Source organism: Paramisgurnus dabryanus, chromosome 9, assembly GCF_030506205.2.
Source record: "Paramisgurnus dabryanus chromosome 9, PD_genome_1.1, whole genome shotgun sequence".
NCBI lineage: Eukaryota > Metazoa > Chordata > Actinopteri > Cypriniformes > Cobitidae > Paramisgurnus > Paramisgurnus dabryanus.
In genome coordinates, this window is record NC_133345.1 from 2,337,894 (window position 1) to 2,363,002 (window position 25,109).

At 35.8% G+C, this 25,109-nt stretch overlaps 6 non-coding genes across 6 annotated transcripts; all 6 read right to left on the reverse strand.

Moving 5' to 3' along the window:
- Positions 1-5,035: 5,035 nt before the first annotated feature.
- On the reverse strand, positions 5,036-5,200 carry LOC135764331 (U1 spliceosomal RNA). The gene has a single exon (XR_010539885.1). It is a non-coding gene; the product is annotated as a U1 spliceosomal RNA (small nuclear RNA).
- A 785-nt stretch (positions 5,201-5,985) lies between these two features.
- Positions 5,986-6,176, reverse strand: LOC135764469 (U2 spliceosomal RNA). The gene has a single exon (XR_010540015.1). It is a non-coding gene; the product is annotated as a U2 spliceosomal RNA (small nuclear RNA).
- A 5,672-nt stretch (positions 6,177-11,848) lies between these two features.
- Positions 11,849-12,013, reverse strand: LOC135764332 (U1 spliceosomal RNA). Its single transcript, XR_010539886.1, has one exon. It is a non-coding gene; the product is annotated as a U1 spliceosomal RNA (small nuclear RNA).
- Positions 12,014-12,798: 785 nt separating this feature from the next.
- LOC135764470 (U2 spliceosomal RNA) lies at positions 12,799-12,989 on the reverse strand. The gene has a single exon (XR_010540016.1). It is a non-coding gene; the product is annotated as a U2 spliceosomal RNA (small nuclear RNA).
- A 5,671-nt stretch (positions 12,990-18,660) lies between these two features.
- LOC135764333 (U1 spliceosomal RNA) lies at positions 18,661-18,825 on the reverse strand. The gene has a single exon (XR_010539887.1). It is a non-coding gene; the product is annotated as a U1 spliceosomal RNA (small nuclear RNA).
- A 785-nt stretch (positions 18,826-19,610) lies between these two features.
- LOC135764472 (U2 spliceosomal RNA) lies at positions 19,611-19,801 on the reverse strand. Its single transcript, XR_010540018.1, has one exon. It is a non-coding gene; the product is annotated as a U2 spliceosomal RNA (small nuclear RNA).
- Positions 19,802-25,109: the final 5,308 nt, after the last annotated feature.

The window sequence follows — 25,109 nt, forward strand, 5'->3', positions numbered from 1 at the left end:
CTAACATATGATATATTTTGATAATACGAAATGCTAAAAAAATAATATAACACCAATCGACAATATCTGTTATTGTTATTTTTACAAGTAAATTCATGTGTAGGAGAAAACAAAGCAGCTGTCAGTCCATACTATATTGAGTGGCCATCGTAGTGGTGCAACCTGAACGATGTTTTCCCTACTTCCGGTCAAAGCCGCCATTTTGTGAAATAGGCATATAGGTGACGCTGGAGCACGCGGCCATTGTCTCTGTTCAACAAAACAAGTATATATATACACATACGCATATTTTTCCTCAATCAATCACCGAATACAAGGTGCAATTCGATGCCAACTGACCCTTCTCTCTGGTTTCATGTTTGTAAGGAAAATTAAGGGGGAAATTACGATAGCATTTCAGCCAAACATTCATTCGTGCCACGCTGCTTTTCTTTGAACGAAAAAAAACCCTCTGCTCCCCCTACACAATTTCTTCTCCTGTTATTTTATGCTTAAAACAAGCAAATAAATCTGACTACAGGGTAAGAAAAAATTCGTGAACTTTTCCCATAAACACTTAATTCAAGAAAAATTGTCCCACCCCACTGGCCATTTTTTATCCACAATACACATTCGATGTCTGCAGGCACCATTGTCTTTGTTCAACGCAAACAATTCTGTTGCGTTTTTCTTTGAACGAAGTGCTCCGCCTAGATAATTTGACCCATATTCACATGGGTTTGTTTCTCGTTTTTTTTTCTTTGAGAACAATCTATATAGCGCCTTCCACAATCGTTTTGGTGTTAGCTTTACGTAAAATAGAAACACAGAAAAGTACTGAGCGATGGAGAGACCACGAACGCGGAACGTATTATGGACCACGGACTGGCAAACAAACTGGCAACCACGCACTAAAGAAGCAAACTCTGATTTTAAACTCACCTTATTTGTCCCCGGAAAGCGCCAGAGTCGATGCACGGAGTGGACGGAACAAGCCTCGCTTCCATAGCCGAAGGTCAAAAATCCATTTAAACGTGTAGTCCCCGGTGTCCACTCGATCTTACCCAAAAAGCCGAGAAGCGATACCGCAATGGCATCCGGAGAAGGCGCTGGCTGTCGGGATGGAGGTTAGCGGGTCAGAGGTCCGGCACTGAAGGTCTGCGTTCATTATTCACCGTGTGCATTTCACTCTATATCCACTTTCTAATGTATAGCACTTGATAAGGATTAACAGTTTAAAAACAGAAATGCAAGACATCAGAAAATACATTTATTTTTTACTTTCATAACATGAGAGGTGTCATACAATAACAAATATGAGCTTTAAAATCACATTCCTAAGTTAAAAATATACATAAAAATAGATATATGGATCATTACACAAATCACTACTCAAAGGACCTATGTTAAATAACTGCTTCAATATTAATTAACAATAACATTTGGCCAAGGCAGTCCTTGTAAATAGACATATAAATAGACAAATAAAATCATGACATATATGCCGTAGAGCCTGAGATAGAGAAAAATAATAAGGAATTCTGCTTTTACTACCATCTCAGAAATATTGCCAGAATTAGAGGTTTTGTCTCAAGACAGGACTTAGAGAAACTTGTTCATGCTTTCATCACCAGCAGGGCCGATTATTGCAATGGTCAATGGATTTAAAAAGTACTGTTTCTTGTTTAACTTCTTCCACCCTGAAGCTATTTTGGGGATTTTCGCCTGGATTTGGCCTACCCAATTTCAAAAGCTTCCCATACCCACATGCAGAGGTTTACATACAAAAGTTTGGTATCATTTTACAGGAAACCCTTTGAAATTACATAAAACACTGTTGAAAGTGCTAAACATGGTTGTATGTGATGTCAGGCCTCTAATAAACACAAAAATAAATAGGCGCTTTTTGATGTTTTTTTCTAAAGTTTTTATTTGAAAGTATATAACTCTGGCCCTGGGTATCTCAGGTCCCTGCAGACAGTTTTGTTTGATTCCAGCTATTGTCATCTTACAGAGGAAAAGGAATTTTTTCTCTATCATAATCTATGCAAAAGTTATTTTACTCCAACTGATGGGAGGAATAATACGCTTATGGTGTACAATTTCTGCCAAAAAACATTTGAAGTGCTACCATAACCACATACAGTGGAATAAATGCAATTTCTTTATATCATTTTAAAGAAAACCCTTTGAAGTTACATAAAAAGCTGCTGTTTGTGACAAATATTGTTATTTATGTTGTTTTTCATATGATGAAACACCAAATTTTATTTTTTATGTTGTAAACATTGTCTTTGATAGTGTATAACTCTGGTTCTGTGTGCTCTAGCAGACTGCAGACAGTTCTGGTTGTTAGCAGCAGCAGACAGTAAACACCCAAAAAAAGAATGAACTCTTTATCATGTCGCATTCAAAAGATATTCTTATTTTAATGAAGGGTGCGGAAATACATTTTTCATAAAAATATTAATTTTTTGTTTTGCACATATAATAAAAAGCTAGGGATTAATTATGCAAACAACCAAAAAAAATGCTGTGAATGGACTCATTTTTTAGAGTAGGACCTAAAAGAAAAGATGGTGTATCATTTGTAGCTATATGTGCTATCTGAGGCAGTTCACACTCAAGTTTCCCATATGTTTACAAAAGACCATTTTTTACCTTATTATTCATTCGATGATTGTTGGATATGTGTTGATATTAGAACAAAAATAATGCTGTAGCCTTATTCCTGAGAGTGAGAGCTTTCATTTGATATAAGACTTGCCCATGTTTGTCATTTTTGAAAAATATGAAATATGTGAATATTATATGATATCAAAAAATATTGGGGGGGTGATAGTGTAAATTAAGTGTAAATAACTTTCTTACAGTAAAAGATATGTCAAAGTGATGCATATCTGCAGAAAGTAGAGACTCTAAGCTTTCAAACAGTATCTCATATGTGTTACTGGGGTCCATGACGGAGCATTAAAGATTAAAAGAATCTTTTATATTAAGTCAAAATACGAAATTCTGGACCCGGGACAGGGTCCTCAGGGTTGAAGAGGTTAAAAACCACTTCATGGCTACAATACATGACAGATATGCTAATCGAATATGAAACCGATTACTCGGATCAATAGGATCAGGTCATTTAGAAAAAACAAGGGTTCACTCAAAACAAGGTGCCTCAGCATTCAGTTATTATCAGCTTTCAGAAGAGATCAGATGTGCTTCAACAGTAGACACTTTTAAATCTAGATTAAAAACACATCAGTTTAACTTTGCATTTACTGAATGATTTAAAACAGTACGAATAAAACAGTACAAAAGAATAAAACAGTATGAACCTTACCTGTTATAAAGGGAATGAAGCTTACGGTATGGTGCTTACCTGCAGAAATAAATAAAGTACAATAAGAACACACAGAACTTCAATTTTCAAAATTATTTTAACATTAAATGATGATTATTTTACTGGTTTACCTGTTTGTGATTACCACAGGATCCCGTCACCTGGCTGCGGTCTTCATTTGGTGAACGGTTCTTCACTCATAATTGACCTATACAAGAAATAGAGAAGAATAATAAGCAATTCTGCTTTTACATGTAGATGTGTGCCCCAAGAACACAGACACACCGGCTCCAAAAAGTTTAAACAGTACACATTTCTGTTATTTTAATGTGGCAAATGTGTCAGCTTTAAAAGAAGCATACATTACCTTTTAAAGAGGAAATACCTTTTGCATGAAATACCTTTACTCCCAGCATAAGCAAGCAATTTTCAAAATGCTTTTAAAAGTAAATAGTGATTATTTTACTTGTTTACCTGTTTGTGATTACCATGGAATCCTGTCACCATCATTTTTAAGCTTGTAAAGCAAATAATGAAATATTGACTTAGTAGGAAAAAATATTTTGGAAGTATCGTGATAAATGATGAAGAAAATATTTTGCAAAGTGATGGTTAGCACACGGTTGATGGTACCTATTAAATTCCATCATATTTTTTTATTCCTACTATGGAAGTCAATGGTGACTATCTGCTGTGGGTTTACCATCATTCCTCAAAATACCTTCTTTTGTGTTACTCAGAAAAAAACTAATCCTCGTGTTGTTGTAAGCCTGTATGCATGAGTAAATGATGACAGAATTATCATCATAAATTGAAATATCCCTTTAAACTGTATTTCCCCCCTTAAACCTAAACTTATTTTCCTACAGCAAGTCATTTAGGTAATCAAGAAAATACTTTACCCGTTGTCTTTGTGAGTTAAACAAATACAGCTACGCTTCCAGGTCTGTCGACGTTGCTGTGGTTTTTCGACAGCTGTAGTATGAAGGGTAGCGAATGAATGAATACATTGCAAAAAATCATTTCTTACTTGTTATTTCGAACTGTTTTAACTATACAAATATCTAGAAAGTCTTAAAATAAGATGCATTTTTTGATGAGCAAAATGCCCTAAGAAAATAAACCTAGCCTTTAGGGAGAAAAAACTCAGAATTTGGGCTTAAAACAAGCAAATAAATCTGCCAAAGGGGTAAGAAACAAATCTAGATATAAACACTTAATTCAAGAAAAATTGTCGTAGCCCATTGGCAGATTTGTTGGCTTGTTTAATGTACATGCATGTACAATATTTCAATTTGTCTTGTATTTATTAGCATTTTGTATTGCCCAACGCTGTCTAGGTTGTTTAACTGTTGTCATTTTCTTATAAAAGCCTTTATAATTTATTAGTTTGGATGATTGCCATTCCCGAGAACCTCTTATATTGGAAGTAAAAGAATCATCTAAGCATTATTTTGTGCTCTTAGACATGTAGCCGTTTGATTGTGGTTCTATTTAATGGCTAGTCTATTCGTTTGGAATGGTCAAACGGCTATTAGATTTTCACTGACAGCCCAAATTAAGCCTTGTTTTAGCCTAGACACTTATTCGCTGTCTATTAAAAGTTATGTAGTCGTTGAATAGCCGCTTTTTTGATGACTAATGTATTCTTGGGCCGTGGTTAGACGTCTCTTGGATTTTACGTAAAACGACAAGCGAATCTATTTTTAACACAAAGGTCAGGGGAGAGCGCGAACGCAGTCCCCCACTATCAGAAATTTTGCAGTCGAGATTCCCACATTTGGGGAATTCGCAAAGGGTCAGCCCAACCGGAGTGCAATGGCTGAGCCTCGCCCTGGGTGAACCACCTTCATGATCATGGTGTCTCCCCTGCCAGGTAAGTATGAGCGACACCCTTTGAGGCCAGACGGCCGCATCTTCCTGTGACCGATCACATCGACGGCGCCCCCGGAGGCCGTCCGACTAACATTTCATTTACTGTGTGTGACCAGGTGGAAAGCGCACGAAGCCACGTCTGAGACCAAACATTCTTCGAGATCTACCCTGTTTTTATTCCGTTTCCAGCCCGGTTGAACCGTGTAGAGTGAAATATGTGAAACAATTTAAATCAAATGGATTTAAATTGCGCATTCAAATATATGGTTTCGTTATTACAAAGTAACTTTACGTGGAATAGAAACAAAAAAAAATTTACAGAGCAATCAAGAAACAACGAAAGCATAGCAATTTTAGAACGTGGATAAATAAAAACACAGGGCTCAATGACTTACCCGTTGTCGTTGTGAGTTAAACAAGTACAGCTATGCTTCCAGGTCTGTCGACGTTGCTGTGGTTTTTCGACAGCTGTAGTATGAAGGGTAGTGAAAAAAGTTTTCAGGTGTTTTTAACATTCCAATCGGTCTCGTTCGCTTTTGTTGCGCCTTCAGCTGTGTCGAGGATGTTTAATTCGTCCTCGTATCACCTCCGCAAACTTGTAAAGAAATTAATTAAATACATTACAAAAACATTTCTTTATCAGCGTGTTCATTTCCACGCAAGCTTTTCGTTAAACCAATAAAGCCAACGAAATCACAGCAATTTTAAAACACACGGATTAGAAAAAACACCGTCATTCACGCACAAAAGAAGCAAATTCTTTTTTTTATACTTGACTTATTTATCCCCGAGATGGGGAGCGCACCATTCATGGAAACACTGCAATACCATGTTGATGCATGGAGTGGAAGGAGCAAGCTCCGCTTCCATTTCCGAAGGTCAAAAATCCATTTAACATATAGTCCCCGGATAGGAGACGTATCAGACATTAAACTGATAAGAACAGATACTACACTTGATCTTAGCCAAAAGGCCGAGAAGCGATACCGGAATAGACGCAGCCAAAGGGGGAGCCGGCGAAGGCGCTGGCTTTTGGGGTGGAGGCTAGCGGGCATTTAACTCTATACGTTCTCATTGTATAACCCAGAGGTAGAACGTTGAGCTAGCAAATCAGAAGTTCATGTTTTAATGCAGGATCTGATCCACGCTCATGAGAGAGAGAGAGAGAGAGAGAGATAGAGAGAATTTAGAATTTTCAAAAAACCTTTATTACAAATTAAAACATTTTCATAACCTCAAATCAGAAAAAACAAAGAAAAAAATATATATAGTAACGGAAATAACAAAAAAATAAGCCAACATAGGAGCAAAGAACAAATCATCTTCAATAACCAGACACAGAGCTCCTCCATAATACCAAATCAATTCAAAAGAAAGAAGATCATTCATTGCTTTAAAGTATCTAAAACCAATAAGGATTCTAGATTTAACTTATTTTAAAAACTGCTAATGTATCATGGCTTCCGGGTCTGTCAACGTTGCTGTGGTTTTTCGACAGCTGTAATATGAAGGGTAGAGTGAAAAAAAATATTTAAGTGTTTTGAACATCCCAATTTGTTCGTTTACTTAGTATTTTCTTAATGTTTTCGAGTTAAAAAATAATTCTTAAATCGAGATACATTTACTTAATAAGCAAAGTGGCTTAGAATTTAAGTCTTGTTTACTGAAATAAATTCTAAAATGTAATAGGTTAAGGCTTAAAACAAGTAAAAATATCTGCCAGTGGGGTAAGAAAAATAAACCTAAATTGAGTTTATTATTGAATTAAGTTGAAACTAGAATTAAGTTTATTTTTCTTACCCCGCTGGCAGATATTTTTTATTTGTTTTAAATATAAACCTGTTGATTTTTATAATTTATTTCAATTATTTTACAAAGTATGCGATCTGATTTTTTTAATCGCGGTGTTTCTTTTATTCCTCGTTTCTTTTCCGTGCATTTGCTTTATTTATTTATTTTTGCTTGTTGCATTTAAATGCACATTTGATTTGTTGCCACATTATTATGTGTTAATGTATTTTTTAACATGTTTATCAACAAAAAGTGCGTTATTATAATTAATTATATAGCTGTGAAATATATACAAGAATTCCCAGCAAAAACAAAACGTTTTTATAACAATTTTCTATTACAATACATAATATCTTAAGCCACTTTGCTTACCAAGTAAATGTATCTCCATTTAAGCATTGTCAGATATTCACTAGAAAACAAGACAAAAACAGTAAGTAAGATATTAATTTACTTTTTTCTTTCAAACATAAATTTACAGACGGCTGGAAATTTTTAATAAAATAACTAGCCATACCTATTCGGGTCTGCTCCCGTTTGCTGTGATGACGGGGGACTTAGTCCAAAGCACATTTTGAGGAATACTTACACATTTTACTTCTTATTTCTTTGAAATTAATTATGCATACACTATGGATTAAAAATGTCCCGACTGCGAACCTGATAAAACCCAGGTAAAAAGCAAATACAAATAAACCATTTTGATTTAGCAAAAGTTTACAAATAAATGCACTCCTTGCACACAACAAGCACGTCTAGTTACCATTCATATTTTGCGTGATTTAAGATTCGTCGCATACATTTTGGAAGGCACACGATAAAAACAAAATAAGGCTTTTAATGTATGCCGACCTCATTCTCCGTTGAGGGCTTATCAATCATAATAAACGCGGTTAACTCTTCTCATTGAATGGTCTAAATCCAATGCTGGTAAAGAAATCAAATGTGCATTTAAACGCAACAAGCAAGCCGTAAAGCAATGGATGCAGGCAAACAAACGAGGAATAGCACATACACCACGATTAGATCATCGGGTCGCATACTTTGGAATTAATAAGAAATAATTATTCAGTCTAAAGAAATAAGAAGTAAAATGTCTAAGTATTTCTCCAAATGTGCACACTCATTACAATAAACGGGAGCAGACACGAATAGTTATGTATGTCTCGTTATTTTATTTAAAATTGATAAGCTGTCTAACATATGATATATTTTGATAATACGAAATGCTAAAAAAATAATATAACACCAATCGACAATATCTGTTATTGTTATTTTTACAAGTAAATTCATGTGTAGGAGAAAACAAAGCAGCTGTCAGTCCATACTATATTGAGTGGCCATCGTAGTGGTGCAACCTGAACGATGTTTTCCCTACTTCCGGTCAAAGCCGCCATTTTGTGAAATAGGCATATAGGTGACGCTGGAGCACGCGGCCATTGTCTCTGTTCAACAAAACAAGTATATATATACACATACGCATATTTTTCCTCAATCAATCACCGAATACAAGGTGCAATTCGATGCCAACTGACCCTTCTCTCTGGTTTCATGTTTGTAAGGAAAATTAAGGGGGAAATTACGATAGCATTTCAGCCAAACATTCATTCGTGCCACGCTGCTTTTCTTTGAATGAAAAAAAACCCTCTGCTCCCCCTACACAATTTCTTCTCCTGTTATTTTATGCTTAAAACAAGCAAATAAATCTGACTACAGGGTAAGAAAAAATTCGTGAACTTTTCCCATAAACACTTAATTCAAGAAAAATTGTCCCACCCCACTGGCCATTTTTTATCCACAATACACATTCGATGTCTGCAGGCACCATTGTCTTTGTTCAACGCAAACAATTCTGTTGCGTTTTTCTTTGAACGAAGTGCTCCGCCTAGATAATTTGACCCATATTCACATGGGTTTGTTTCTCGTTTTTTTTTCTTTGAGAACAATCTATATAGCGCCTTCCACAATCGTTTTGGTGTTAGCTTTACGTAAAATAGAAACACAGAAAAGTACTGAGCGATGGAGAGACCACGAACGCGGAACGTATTATGGACCACGGACTGGCAAACAAACTGGCAACCACGCACTAAAGAAGCAAACTCTGATTTTAAACTCACCTTATTTGTCCCCGGAAAGCGCCAGAGTCGATGCACGGAGTGGACGGAACAAGCCTCGCTTCCATAGCCGAAGGTCAAAAATCCATTTAAACGTGTAGTCCCCGGTGTCCACTCGATCTTACCCAAAAAGCCGAGAAGCGATACCGCAATGGCATCCGGAGAAGGCGCTGGCTGTCGGGATGGAGGTTAGCGGGTCAGAGGTCCGGCACTGAAGGTCTGCGTTCATTATTCACCGTGTGCATTTCACTCTATATCCACTTTCTAATGTATAGCACTTGATAAGGATTAACAGTTTAAAAACAGAAATGCAAGACATCAGAAAATACATTTATTTTTTACTTTCATAACATGAGAGGTGTCATACAATAACAAATATGAGCTTTAAAATCACATTCCTAAGTTAAAAATATACATAAAAATAGATATATGGATCATTACACAAATCACTACTCAAAGGACCTATGTTAAATAACTGCTTCAATATTAATTAACAATAACATTTGGCCAAGGCAGTCCTTGTAAATAGACATATAAATAGACAAATAAAATCATGACATATATGCCGTAGAGCCTGAGATAGAGAAAAATAATAAGGAATTCTGCTTTTACTACCATCTCAGAAATATTGCCAGAATTAGAGGTTTTGTCTCAAGACAGGACTTAGAGAAACTTGTTCATGCTTTCATCACCAGCAGGGCCGATTATTGCAATGGTCAATGGATTTAAAAAGTACTGTTTCTTGTTTAAAAACCACTTCATGGCTACAATACATGACAGATATGCTAATCGAATATGAAACCGATTACTCGGATCAATAGGATCAGGTCATTTAGAAAAAACAAGGGTTCACTCAAAACAAGGTGCCTCAGCATTCAGTTATTATCAGCTTTCAGAAGAGATCAGATGTGCTTCAACAGTAGACACTTTTAAATCTAGATTAAAAACACATCAGTTTAACTTTGCATTTACTGAATGATTTAAAACAGTACGAATAAAACAGTACAAAAGAATAAAACAGTATGAACCTTACCTGTTATAAAGGGAATGAAGCTTACGGTATGGTGCTTACCTGCAGAAATAAATAAAGTACAATAAGAACACACAGAACTTCAATTTTCAAAATTATTTTAACATTAAATGATGATTATTTTACTGGTTTACCTGTTTGTGATTACCACAGGATCCCGTCACCTGGCTGCGGTCTTCATTTGGTGAACGGTTCTTCACTCATAATTGACCTATACAAGAAATAGAGAAGAATAATAAGCAATTCTGCTTTTACATGTAGATGTGTGCCCCAAGAACACAGACACACCGGCTCCAAAAAGTTTAAACAGTACACATTTCTGTTATTTTAATGTGGCAAATGTGTCAGCTTTAAAAGAAGCATACATTACCTTTTAAAGAGGAAATACCTTTTGCATGAAATACCTTTACTCCCAGCATAAGCAAGCAATTTTCAAAATGCTTTTAAAAGTAAATAGTGATTATTTTACTTGTTTACCTGTTTGTGATTACCATGGAATCCTGTCACCATCATTTTTAAGCTTGTAAAGCAAATAATGAAATATTGACTTAGTAGGAAAAAATATTTTGGAAGTATCGTGATAAATGATGAAGAAAATATTTTGCAAAGTGATGGTTAGCACACGGTTGATGGTACCTATTAAATTCCATCATATTTTTTTATTCCTACTATGGAAGTCAATGGTGACTATCTGCTGTGGGTTTACCATCATTCCTCAAAATACCTTCTTTTGTGTTACTCAGAAAAAAACTAATCCTCGTGTTGTTGTAAGCCTGTATGCATGAGTAAATGATGACAGAATTATCATCATAAATTGAAATATCCCTTTAAACTGTATTTCCCCCCTTAAACCTAAACTTATTTTCCTACAGCAAGTCATTTAGGTAATCAAGAAAATACTTTACCCGTTGTCTTTGTGAGTTAAACAAATACAGCTACGCTTCCAGGTCTGTCGACGTTGCTGTGGTTTTTCGACAGCTGTAGTATGAAGGGTAGCGAATGAATGAATACATTGCAAAAAATCATTTCTTACTTGTTATTTCGAACTGTTTTAACTATACAAATATCTAGAAAGTCTTAAAATAAGATGCATTTTTTGATGAGCAAAATGCCCTAAGAAAATAAACCTAGCCTTTAGGGAGAAAAAACTCAGAATTTGGGCTTAAAACAAGCAAATAAATCTGCCAAAGGGGTAAGAAACAAATCTAGATATAAACACTTAATTCAAGAAAAATTGTCGTAGCCCATTGGCAGATTTGTTGGCTTGTTTAATGTACATGCATGTACAATATTTCAATTTGTCTTGTATTTATTAGCATTTTGTATTGCCCAACGCTGTCTAGGTTGTTTAACTGTTGTCATTTTCTTATAAAAGCCTTTATAATTTATTAGTTTGGATGATTGCCATTCCCGAGAACCTCTTATATTGGAAGTAAAAGAATCATCTAAGCATTATTTTGTGCTCTTAGACATGTAGCCGTTTGATTGTGGTTCTATTTAATGGCTAGTCTATTCGTTTGGAATGGTCAAACGGCTATTAGATTTTCACTGACAGCCCAAATTAAGCCTTGTTTTAGCCTAGACACTTATTCGCTGTCTATTAAAAGTTATGTAGTCGTTGAATAGCCGCTTTTTTGATGACTAATGTATTCTTGGGCCGTGGTTAGACGTCTCTTGGATTTTACGTAAAACGACAAGCGAATCTATTTTTAACACAAAGGTCAGGGGAGAGCGCGAACGCAGTCCCCCACTATCAGAAATTTTGCAGTCGAGATTCCCACATTTGGGGAATTCGCAAAGGGTCAGCCCAACCGGAGTGCAATGGCTGAGCCTCGCCCTGGGTGAACCACCTTCATGATCATGGTGTCTCCCCTGCCAGGTAAGTATGAGCGACACCCTTTGAGGCCAGACGGCCGCATCTTCCTGTGACCGATCACATCGACGGCGCCCCCGGAGGCCGTCCGACTAACATTTCATTTACTGTGTGTGACCAGGTGGAAAGCGCACGAAGCCACGTCTGAGACCAAACATTCTTCGAGATCTACCCTGTTTTTATTCCGTTTCCAGCCCGGTTGAACCGTGTAGAGTGAAATATGTGAAACAATTTAAATCAAATGGATTTAAATTGCGCATTCAAATATATGGTTTCGTTATTACAAAGTAACTTTACGTGGAATAGAAACAAAAAAAAATGTACAGAGCAATCAAGAAACAACGAAAGCATAGCAATTTTAGAACGTGGATAAATAAAAACACAGGGCTCAATGACTTACCCGTTGTCGTTGTGAGTTAAACAAGTACAGCTATGCTTCCAGGTCTGTCGACGTTGCTGTGGTTTTTCGACAGCTGTAGTATGAAGGGTAGTGAAAAAAGTTTTCAGGTGTTTTTAACATTCCAATCGGTCTCGTTCGCTTTTGTTGCGCCTTCAGCTGTGTCGAGGATGTTTAATTCGTCCTCGTATCACCTCCGCAAACTTGTAAAGAAATTAATTAAATACATTACAAAAACATTTCTTTATCAGCGTGTTCATTTCCACGCAAGCTTTTCGTTAAACCAATAAAGCCAACGAAATCACAGCAATTTTAAAACACACGGATTAGAAAAAACACCGTCATTCACGCACAAAAGAAGCAAATTCTTTTTTTTATACTTGACTTATTTATCCCCGAGATGGGGAGCGCACCATTCATGGAAACACTGCAATACCATGTTGATGCATGGAGTGGAAGGAGCAAGCTCCGCTTCCATTTCCGAAGGTCAAAAATCCATTTAACATATAGTCCCCGGATAGGAGACGTATCAGACATTAAACTGATAAGAACAGATACTACACTTGATCTTAGCCAAAAGGCCGAGAAGCGATACCGGAATAGACGCAGCCAAAGGGGGAGCCGGCGAAGGCGCTGGCTTTTGGGGTGGAGGCTAGCGGGCATTTAACTCTATACGTTCTCATTGTATAACCCAGAGGTAGAACGTTGAGCTAGCAAATCAGAAGTTCATGTTTTAATGCAGGATCTGATCCACGCTCATGAGAGAGAGAGAGAGAGAGAGAGATAGAGAGAATTTAGAATTTTCAAAAAACCTTTATTACAAATTAAAACATTTTCATAACCTCAAATCAGAAAAAACAAAGAAAAAAATATATATAGTAACGGAAATAACAAAAAATAAGCCAACATAGGAGCAAAGAACAAATCATCTTCAATAACCAGACACAGAGCTCATCCATAATACCAAATCAATTCAAAAGAAAGAAGATCATTCATTGCTTTAAAGTATCTAAAACCAATAAGTATTCTAGATTTAACTTATTTTAAAAACTGCTAATGTATCATGGCTTCCGGGTCTGTCAACGTTGCTGTGGTTTTTCGACAGCTGTAATATGAAGGGTAGAGTGAAAAAAAATATTTAAGTGTTTTGAACATCCCAATTTGTTCGTTTACTTAGTATTTTCTTAATGTTTTCGAGTTAAAAAATAATTCTTAAATCGAGATACATTTACTTAATAAGCAAAGTGGCTTAGAATTTAAGTCTTGTTTACTGAAATAAATTCTAAAATGTAATAGGTTAAGGCTTAAAACAAGTAAAAATATCTGCCAGTGGGGTAAGAAAAATAAACCTAAATTGAGTTTATTATTGAATTAAGTTGAAACTAGAATTAAGTTTATTTTTCTTACCCCGCTGGCAGATATTTTTTATTTGTTTTAAATATAAACCTGTTGATTTTTATAATTTATTTCAATTATTTTACAAAGTATGCGATCTGATTTTTTTAATCGCGGTGTTTCTTTTATTCCTTGTTTCTTTTCCGTGCATTTGCTTTATTTATTTATTTTTGCTTGTTGCATTTAAATGCACATTTGATTTGTTGCCACATTATTATGTGTTAATGTATTTTTTAACATGTTTATCAACAAAAAGTGCGTTATTATAATTAATTATATAGCTGTGAAATATATACAAGAATTCCCAGCAAAAACAAAACGTTTTTATAACAATTTTCTATTACAATACATAATATCTTAAGCCACTTTGCTTACCAAGTAAATGTATCTCCATTTAAGCATTGTCAGATATTCACTAGAAAACAAGACAAAAACAGTAAGTAATATATTAATTTACTTTTTTCTTTCAAACATAAATTTACAGACGGCTGGAAATTTTTAATAAAATAACTAGCCATACCTATTCGGGTCTGCTCCCGTTTGCTGTGATGACGGGGGACTTAGTCCAAAGCACATTTTGAGGAATACTTACACATTTTACTTCTTATTTCTTTGAAATTAATTATGCATACACTATGGATTAAAAATGTCCCGACTGCGAACCTGATAAAACCCAGGTAAAAAGCAAATACAAATAAACCATTTTGATTTAGCAAAAGTTTACAAATAAATGCACTCCTTGCACACAACAAGCACGTCTAGTTACCATTCATATTTTGCGTGATTTAAGATTCGTCGCATACATTTTGGAAGGCACACGATAAAAACAAAATAAGGCTTTTAATGTATGCCGACCTCATTCTCCGTTGAGGGCTTATCAATCATAATAAACGCGGTTAACTCTTCTCATTGAATGGTCTAAATCCAATGCTGGTAAAGAAATCAAATGTGCATTTAAACGCAACAAGCAAGCCGTAAAGCAATGGATGCAGGCAAACAAACGAGGAATAGCACATACACCACGATTAGATCATCGGGTCGCATACTTTGGAATTAATAAGAAATAATTATTCAGTCTAAAGAAATAAGAAGTAAAATGTCTAAGTATTTCTCCAAATGTGCACACTCATTACAATAAACGGGAGCAGACACGAATAGTTATGTATGTCTCGTTATTTTATTTAAAATTGATAAGCTGTCTAACATATGATATATTTTGATAATACGAAATGCTAAAAAAATAATATAACACCAATCGACAATATCTGTTATTGTTATTTTTACAAGTAAATTCATGTGTAGGAGAAAACAAAGCAGCTGTCAGTCCATACTATATTGAGTGGCCATCGTAGTGGTGCAACCTGAACGATGTTTTCCCTACTTCCGGTCAAAGCCGCCATTTTGTGAAATAGGCATATAGGTGACGCTGGAGCACGCGGCCATTGTCTCTGTTCAACAAAACAAGTATATATATACACATACGCATATTTTTCCTCAATCAATCACCGAATACAAGGTGCAATTCGATGCCAACTGACCCTTCTCTCTGGTTTCATGTTTGTAAGGAAAATTAAGGGGGAAATTACGATAGCATTTCAGCCAAACATTCATTCGTGCCACGCTGCTTTTCTTTGAACGAAAAAAAACCCTCTGCTCCCCCTACACAATTTCTTCTCCTGTTATTTTATGCTTAAAACAAGCAAATAAATCTGACTACAGGGTAAGAAAAAATTCGTGAACTTTTCCCATAAACACTTAATTCAAGAAAAATTGTCCCACCCCACTGGCCATTTTTTATCCACAATACACATTCGATGTCTGCAGGCACCATTGTCTTTGTTCAACGCAAACAATTCTGTTGCGTTTTTCTTTGAACGAAGTGCTCCGCCTAGATAATTTGACCCATATTCACATGGGTTTGTTTCTCGTTTTTTTTTCTTTGAGAACAATCTATATAGCGCCTTCCACAATCGTTTTGGTGTTAGCTTTACGTAAAATAGAAACACAGAAAAGTACTGAGCGATGGAGAGACCACGAACGCGGAACGTATTATGGACCACGGACTGGCAAACAAACTGGCAACCACGCACTAAAGAAGCAAACTCTGATTTTAAACTCACCTTATTTGTCCCCGGAAAGCGCCAGAGTCGATGCACGGAGTGGACGGAACAAGCCTCGCTTCCATAGCCGAAGGTCAAAAATCCATTTAAACGTGTAGTCCCCGGTGTCCACTCGATCTTACCCAAAAAGCCGAGAAGCGATACCGCAATGGCATCCGGAGAAGGCGCTGGCTGTCGGGATGGAGGTTAGCGGGTCAGAGGTCCGGCACTGAAGGTCTGCGTTCATTATTCACCGTGTGCATTTCACTCTATATCCACTTTCTAATGTATAGCACTTGATAAGGATTAACAGTTTAAAAACAGAAATGCAAGACATCAGAAAATACATTTATTTTTTACTTTCATAACATGAGAGGTGTCATACAATAACAAATATGAGCTTTAAAATCACATTCCTAAGTTAAAAATATACATAAAAATAGATATATGGATCATTACACAAATCACTACTCAAAGGACCTATGTTAAATAACTGCTTCAATATTAATTAACAATAACATTTGGCCAAGGCAGTCCTTGTAAATAGACATATAAATAGACAAATAAAATCATGACATATATGCCGTAGAGCCTGAGATAGAGAAAAATAATAAGGAATTCTGCTTTTACTACCATCTCAGAAATATTGCCAGAATTAGAGGTTTTGTCTCAAGACAGGACTTAGAGAAACTTGTTCATGCTTTCATCACCAGCAGGGCCGATTATTGCAATGGTCAATGGATTTAAAAAGTACTGTTTCTTGTTTAAAAACCACTTCATGGCTACAATACATGACAGATATGCTAATCGAATATGAAACCGATTACTCGGATCAATAGGATCAGGTCATTTAGAAAAAACAAGGGTTCACTCAAAACAAGGTGCCTCAGCATTCAGTTATTATCAGCTTTCAGAAGAGATCAGATGTGCTTCAACAGTAGACACTTTTAAATCTAGATTAAAAACACATCAGTTTAACTTTGCATTTACTGAATGATTTAAAACAGTACGAATAAAACAGTACAAAAGAATAAAACAGTATGAACCTTACCTGTTATAAAGGGAATGAAGCTTACGGTATGGTGCTTACCTGCAGAAATAAATAAAGTACAATAAGAACACACAGAACTTCAATTTTCAAAATTATTTTAACATTAAATGATGATTATTTTACTGGTTTACCTGTTTGTGATTACCACAGGATCCCGTCACCTGGCTGCGGTCTTCATTTGGTGAACGGTTCTTCACTCATAATTGACCTATACAAGAAATAGAGAAGAATAATAAGCAATTCTGCTTTTACATGTAGATGTGTGCCCCAAGAACACAGACACACCGGCTCCAAAAAGTTTAAACAGTACACATTTCTGTTATTTTAATGTGGCAAATGTGTCAGCTTTAAAAGAAGCATACATTACCTTTTAAAGAGGAAATACCTTTTGCATGAAATACCTTTACTCCCAGCATAAGCAAGCAATTTTCAAAATGCTTTTAAAAGTAAATAGTGATTATTTTACTTGTTTACCTGTTTGTGATTACCATGGAATCCTGTCACCATCATTTTTAAGCTTGTAAAGCAAATAATGAAATATTGACTTAGTAGGAAAAAATATTTTGGAAGTATCGTGATAAATGATGAAGAAAATATTTTGCAAAGTGATGGTTAGCACACGGTTGATGGTACCTATTAAATTCCATCATATTTTTTTATTCCTACTATGGAAGTCAATGGTGACTATCTGCTGTGGGTTTACCATCATTCCTCAAAATACCTTCTTTTGTGTTACTCAGAAAAAAACTAATCCTCGTGTTGTTGTAAGCCTGTATGCATGAGTAAATGATGACAGAATTATCATCATAAATTGAAATATCCCTTTAAACTGTATTTCCCCCCTTAAACCTAAACTTATTTTCCTACAGCAAGTCATTTAGGTAATCAAGAAAATACTTTACCCGTTGTCTTTGTGAGTTAAACAAATACAGCTACGCTTCCAGGTCTGTCGACGTTGCTGTGGTTTTTCGACAGCTGTAGTATGAAGGGTAGCGAATGAATGAATACATTGCAAAAAATCATTTCTTACTTGTTATTTCGAACTGTTTTAACTATACAAATATCTAGAAAGTCTTAAAATAAGATGCATTTTTTGATGAGCAAAATGCCCTAAGAAAATAAACCTAGCCTTTAGGGAGAAAAAACTCAGAATTTGGGCTTAAAACAAGCAAATAAATCTGCCAAAGGGGTAAGAAACAAATCTAGATATAAACACTTAATTCAAGAAAAATTGTCGTAGCCCATTGGCAGATTTGTTGGCTTGTTTAATGTACATGCATGTACAATATTTCAATTTGTCTTGTATTTATTAGCATTTTGTATTGCCCAACGCTGTCTAGGTTGTTTAACTGTTGTCATTTTCTTATAAAAGCCTTTATAATTTATTAGTTTGGATGATTGCCATTCCCGAGAACCTCTTATATTGGAAGTAAAAGAATCATCTAAGCATTATTTTGTGCTCTTAGACATGTAGCCGTTTGATTGTGGTTCTATTTAATGGCTAGTCTATTCGTTTGGAATGGTCAAACGGCTATTAGATTTTCACTGACAGCCCAAATTAAGCCTTGTTTTAGCCTAGACACTTATTCGCTGTCTATTAAAAGTTATGTAGTCGTTGAATAGCCGCTTTTTTGATGACTAATGTATTCTTGGGCCGTGGTTAGACGTCTCTTGGATTTTACGTAAAACGACAAGCGAATCTATTTTTAACACAAAGGTCAGGGGAGAGCGCGAACGCAGTCCCCCACTATCAGAAATTTTGCAGTCGAGATTCCCACATTTGGGGAATTCGCAAAGGGTCAGCCCAACCGGAGTGCAATGGCTGAGCCTCGCCCTGGGTGAACCACCTTCATGATCATGGTGTCTCCCCTGCCAGGTAAGTATGAGCGACACCCTTTGAGGCCAGACGGCCGCATCTTCCTGTGACCGATCACATCGACGGCGCCCCCGGAGGCCGTCCGACTAACATTTCATTTACTGTGTGTGACCAGGTGGAAAGCGCACGAAGCCACGTCTGAGACCAAACATTCTTCGAGATCTACCCTGTTTTTATTCCGTTTCCAGCCCGGTTGAACCGTGTAGAGTGAAATATGTGAAACAATTTAAATCAAATGGATTTAAATTGCGCATTCAAATATATGGTTTCGTTATTACAAAGTAACTTTACGTGGAATAGAAACAAAAAAAAATGTACAGAGCAATCAAGAAACAACGAAAGCATAGCAATTTTAGAACGTGGATAAATAAAAACACAGGGCTCAATGACTTACCCGTTGTCGTTGTGAGTTAAACAAGTACAGCTATGCTTCCAGGTCTGTCGACGTTGCTGTGGTTTTTCGACAGCTGTAGTATGAAGGGTAGTGAAAAAAGTTTTCAGGTGTTTTTAACATTCCAATCGGTCTCGTTCGCTTTTGTTGCGCCTTCAGCTGTGTCGAGGATGTTTAATTCGTCCTCGTATCACCTCCGCAAACTTGTAAAGAAATTAATTAAATACATTACAAAAACATTTCTTTATCAGCGTGTTCATTTCCACGCAAGCTTTTCGTTAAACCAATAAAGCCAACGAAATCACAGCAATTTTAAAACACACGGATTAGAAAAAACACCGTCATTCACGCACAAAAGAAGCAAATTCTTTTTTTTATACTTGACTTATTTATCCCCGAGATGGGGAGCGCACCATTCATGGAAACACTGCAATACCATGTTGATGCATGGAGTGGAAGGAGCAAGCTCCGCTTCCATTTCCGAAGGTCAAAAATCCATTTAACATATAGTCCCCGGATAGGAGACGTATCAGACATTAAACTGATAAGAACAGATACTACACTTGATCTTAGCCAAAAGGCCGAGAAGCGATACCGGAATAGACGCAGCCAAAGGGGGAGCCGGCGAAGGCGCTGGCTTTTGGGGTGGAGGCTAGCGGGCATTTAACTCTATACGTTCTCATTGTATAACCCAGAGGTAGAACGTTGAGCTAGCAAATCAGAAGTTCATGTTTTAATGCAGGATCTGATCCACGCTCATGAGAGAGAGAGAGAGAGAGAGAGATAGAGAGAATTTAGAATTTTCAAAAAACCTTTATTACAAATTAAAACATTTTCATAACCTCAAATCAGAAAAAACAAAGAAAAAAATATATATAGTAACGGAAATAACAAAAAATAAGCCAACATAGGAGCAAAGAACAAATCATCTTCAATAACCAGACACAGAGCTCCTCCATAATACCAAATCAATTCAAAAGAAAGAAGATCATTCATTGCTTTAAAGTATCTAAAACCAATAAGGATTCTAGATTTAACTTATTTTAAAAACTGCTAATGTATCATGGCTTCCGGGTCTGTCAACGTTGCTGTGGTTTTTCGACAGCTGTAATATGAAGGGTAGAGTGAAAAAAAATATTTAAGTGTTTTGAACATCCCAATTTGTTCGTTTACTTAGTATTTTCTTAATGTTTTCGAGTTAAAAAATAATTCTTAAATCGAGATACATTTACTTAATAAGCAAAGTGGCTTAGAATTTAAGTCTTGTTTACTGAAATAAATTCCAAAATGTAATAGGTTAAGGCTTAAAACAAGTAAAAATATCTGCCAGTGGGGTAAGAAAAATAAACCTAAATTGAGTTTATTATTGAATTAAGTTGAAACTAGAATTAAGTTTATTTTTCTTACCCCGCTGGCAGATATTTTTTATTTGTTTTAAATATAAACCTGTTGATTTTTATAATTTATTTCAATTATTTTACAAAGTATGCGATCTGATTTTTTTAATCGCGGTGTTTCTTTTATTCCTCGTTTCTTTTCCGTGCATTTGCTTTATTTATTTATTTTTGCTTGTTGCATTTAAATGCACATTTGATTTGTTGCCACATTATTATGTGTTAATGTATTTTTTAACATGTTTATCAACAAAAAGTGCGTTATTATAATTAATTATATAGCTGTGAAATATATACAAGAATTCCCAGCAAAAACAAAACGTTTTTATAACAATTTTCTATTACAATACATAATATCTTAAGCCACTTTGCTTACCAAGTAAATGTATCTCCATTTAAGCATTGTCAGATATTCACTAGAAAACAAGACAAAAACAGTAAGTAAGATATTAATTTACTTTTTTCTTTCAAACATAAATTTACAGACGGCTGGAAATTTTTAATAAAATAACTAGCCATACCTATTCGGGTCTGCTCCCGTTTGCTGTGATGACGGGGGACTTAGTCCAAAGCACATTTTGAGGAATACTTACACATTTTACTTCTTATTTCTTTGAAATTAATTATGCATACACTATGGATTAAAAATGTCCCGACTGCGAACCTGATAAAACCCAGGTAAAAAGCAAATACAAATAAACCATTTTGATTTAGCAAAAGTTTACAAATAAATGCACTCCTTGCACACAACAAGCACGTCTAGTTACCATTCATATTTTGCGTGATTTAAGATTCGTCGCATACATTTTGGAAGGCACACGATAAAAACAAAATAAGGCTTTTAATGTATGCCGACCTCATTCTCCGTTGAGGGCTTATCAATCATAATAAACGCGGTTAACTCTTCTCATTGAATGGTCTAAATCCAATGCTGGTAAAGAAATCAAATGTGCATTTAAACGCAACAAGCAAGCCGTAAAGCAATGGATGCAGGCAAACAAACGAGGAATAGCACATACACCACGATTAGATCATCGGGTCGCATACTTTGGAATTAATAAGAAATAATTATTCAGTCTAAAGAAATAAGAAGTAAAATGTCTAAGTATTTCTCCAAATGTGCACACTCATTACAATAAACGGGAGCAGACACGAATAGTTATGTATGTCTCGTTATTTTATTTAAAATTGATAAGCTGTCTAACATATGATATATTTTGATAATACGAAATGCTAAAAAAATAATATAACACCAATCGACAATATCTGTTATTGTTATTTTTACAAGTAAATTCATGTGTAGGAGAAAACAAAGCAGCTGTCAGTCCATACTATATTGAGTGGCCATCGTAGTGGTGCAACCTGAACGATGTTTTCCCTACTTCCGGTCAAAGCCGCCATTTTGTGAAATAGGCATATAGGTGACGCTGGAGCACGCGGCCATTGTCTCTGTTCAACAAAACAAGTATATATATACACATACGCATATTTTTCCTCAATCAATCACCGAATACAAGGTGCAATTCGATGCCAACTGACCCTTCTCTCTGGTTTCATGTTTGTAAGGAAAATTAAGGGGGAAATTACGATAGCATTTCAGCCAAACATTCATTCGTGCCACGCTGCTTTTCTTTGAACGAAAAAAAACCCTCTGCTCCCCCTACACAATTTCTTCTCCTGTTATTTTATGCTTAAAACAAGCAAATAAATCTGACTACAGGGTAAGAAAAAATTCGTGAACTTTTCCCATAAACACTTAATTCAAGAAAAATTGTCCCACCCCACTGGCCATTTTTTATCCACAATACACATTCGATGTCTGCAGGCACCATTGTCTTTGTTCAACGCAAACAATTCTGTTGCGTTTTTCTTTGAACGAAGTGCTCCGCCTAGATAATTTGACCCATATTCACATGGGTTTGTTTCTCGTTTTTTTTTCTTTGAGAACAATCTATATAGCGCCTTCCACAATCGTTTTGGTGTTAGCTTTACGTAAAATAGAAACACAGAAAAGTACTGAGCGATGGAGAGACCACGAACGCGGAACGTATTATGGACCACGGACTGGCAAACAAACTGGCAACCACGCACTAAAGAAGCAAACTCTGATTTTAAACTCACCTTATTTGTCCCCGGAAAGCGCCAGAGTCGATGCACGGAGTGGACGGAACAAGCCTCGCTTCCATAGCCGAAGTTCAAAAATCCATTTAAACGTGTAGTCCCCGGTGTCCACTCGATCTTACCCAAAAAGCCGAGAAGCGATACCGCAATGGCATCCGGAGAAGGCGCTGGCTGTCGGGATGGAGGTTAGCGGGTCAGAGGTCCGGCACTGAAGGTCTGCGTTCATTATTCACCGTGTGCATTTCACTCTATATCCACTTTCTAATGTATAGCACTTGATAAGGATTAACAGTTTAAAAACAGAAATGCAAGACATCAGAAAATACATTTATTTTTTACTTTCATAACATGAGAGGTGTCATACAATAACAAATATGAGCTTTAAAATCACATTCCTAAGTTAAAAATATACATAAAAATAGATATATGGATCATTACACAAATCACTACTCAAAGGACCTATGTTAAATAACTGCTTCAATATTAATTAACAATAACATTTGGCCAAGGCAGTCCTTGTAAATAGACATATAAATAGACAAATAAAATCATGACATATATGCCGTAGAGCCTGAGATAGAGAAAAATAATAAGGAATTCTGCTTTTACTACCATCTCAGAAATATTGCCAGAATTAGAGGTTTTGTCTCAAGACAGGACTTAGAGAAACTTGTTCATGCTTTCATCACCAGCAGGGCCGATTATTGCAATGGTCAATGGATTTAAAAAGTACTGTTTCTTGTTTAAAAACCACTTCATGGCTACAATACATGACAGATATGCTAATCGAATATGAAACCGATTACTCGGATCAATAGGATCAGGTCATTTAGAAAAAACAAGGGTTCACTCAAAACAAGGTGCCTCAGCATTCAGTTATTATCAGCTTTCAGAAGAGATCAGATGTGCTTCAACAGTAGACACTTTTAAATCTAGATTAAAAACACATCAGTTTAACTTTGCATTTACTGAATGATTTAAAACAGTACGAATAAAACAGTACAAAAGAATAAAACAGTATGAACCTTACCTGTTATAAAGGGAATGAAGCTTACGGTATGGTGCTTACCTGCAGAAATAAATAAAGTACAATAAGAACACACAGAACTTCAATTTTCAAAATTATTTTAACATTAAATGATGATTATTTTACTGGTTTACCTGTTTGTGATTACCACAGGATCCCGTCACCTGGCTGCGGTCTTCATTTGGTGAACGGTTCTTCACTCATAATTGACCTATACAAGAAATAGAGAAGAATAATAAGCAATTCTGCTTTTACATGTAGATGTGTGCCCCAAGAACACAGACACACCGGCTCCAAAAAGTTTAAACAGTACACATTTCTGTTATTTTAATGTGGCAAATGTGTCAGCTTTAAAAGAAGCATACATTACCTTTTAAAGAGGAAATACCTTTTGCATGAAATACCTTTACTCCCAGCATAAGCAAGCAATTTTCAAAATGCTTTTAAAAGTAAATAGTGATTATTTTACTTGTTTACCTGTTTGTGATTACCATGGAATCCTGTCACCATCATTTTTAAGCTTGTAAAGCAAATAATGAAATATTGACTTAGTAGGAAAAAATATTTTGGAAGTATCGTGATAAATGATGAAGAAAATATTTTGCAAAGTGATGGTTAGCACACGGTTGATGGTACCTATTAAATTCCATCATATTTTTTTATTCCTACTATGGAAGTCAATGGTGACTATCTGCTGTGGGTTTACCATCATTCCTCAAAATACCTTCTTTTGTGTTACTCAGAAAAAAACTAATCCTCGTGTTGTTGTAAGCCTGTATGCATGAGTAAATGATGACAGAATTATCATCATAAATTGAAATATCCCTTTAAACTGTATTTCCCCCCTTAAACCTAAACTTATTTTCCTACAGCAAGTCATTTAGGTAATCAAGAAAATACTTTACCCGTTGTCTTTGTGAGTTAAACAAATACAGCTACGCTTCCAGGTCTGTCGACGTTGCTGTGGTTTTTCGACAGCTGTAGCAGGCACGTGCACACATAGACATCAAAGGGGGCTTGAGCACCTGCCCTTTTTATTCCTGGAGAGAAAGTGCCCTTTTTTTCTGGGGTGCTTTAAAAAAAAAAAGATCTTTATTCATATAACAACTGATGTCTGTCTGTTTCTTGTGTTTTTTACTTGTTGCTTATTTTAATTTAACATGAATTCATTCAGGAATAATTTAAATGAAATTTAAACTCTTAAATAGAAAAATAGCACTATTTGTGGCACACAAACGGTTAACAGATGAGTCCCGCCTCCAAAATGCACATCGCTAATATAATTGGCTTTACCTTTCCTAAGTCCCGCCTCGATGACTTACTGCGCTTTATGATTGGTTTGTCCACACTCGTGCTGCA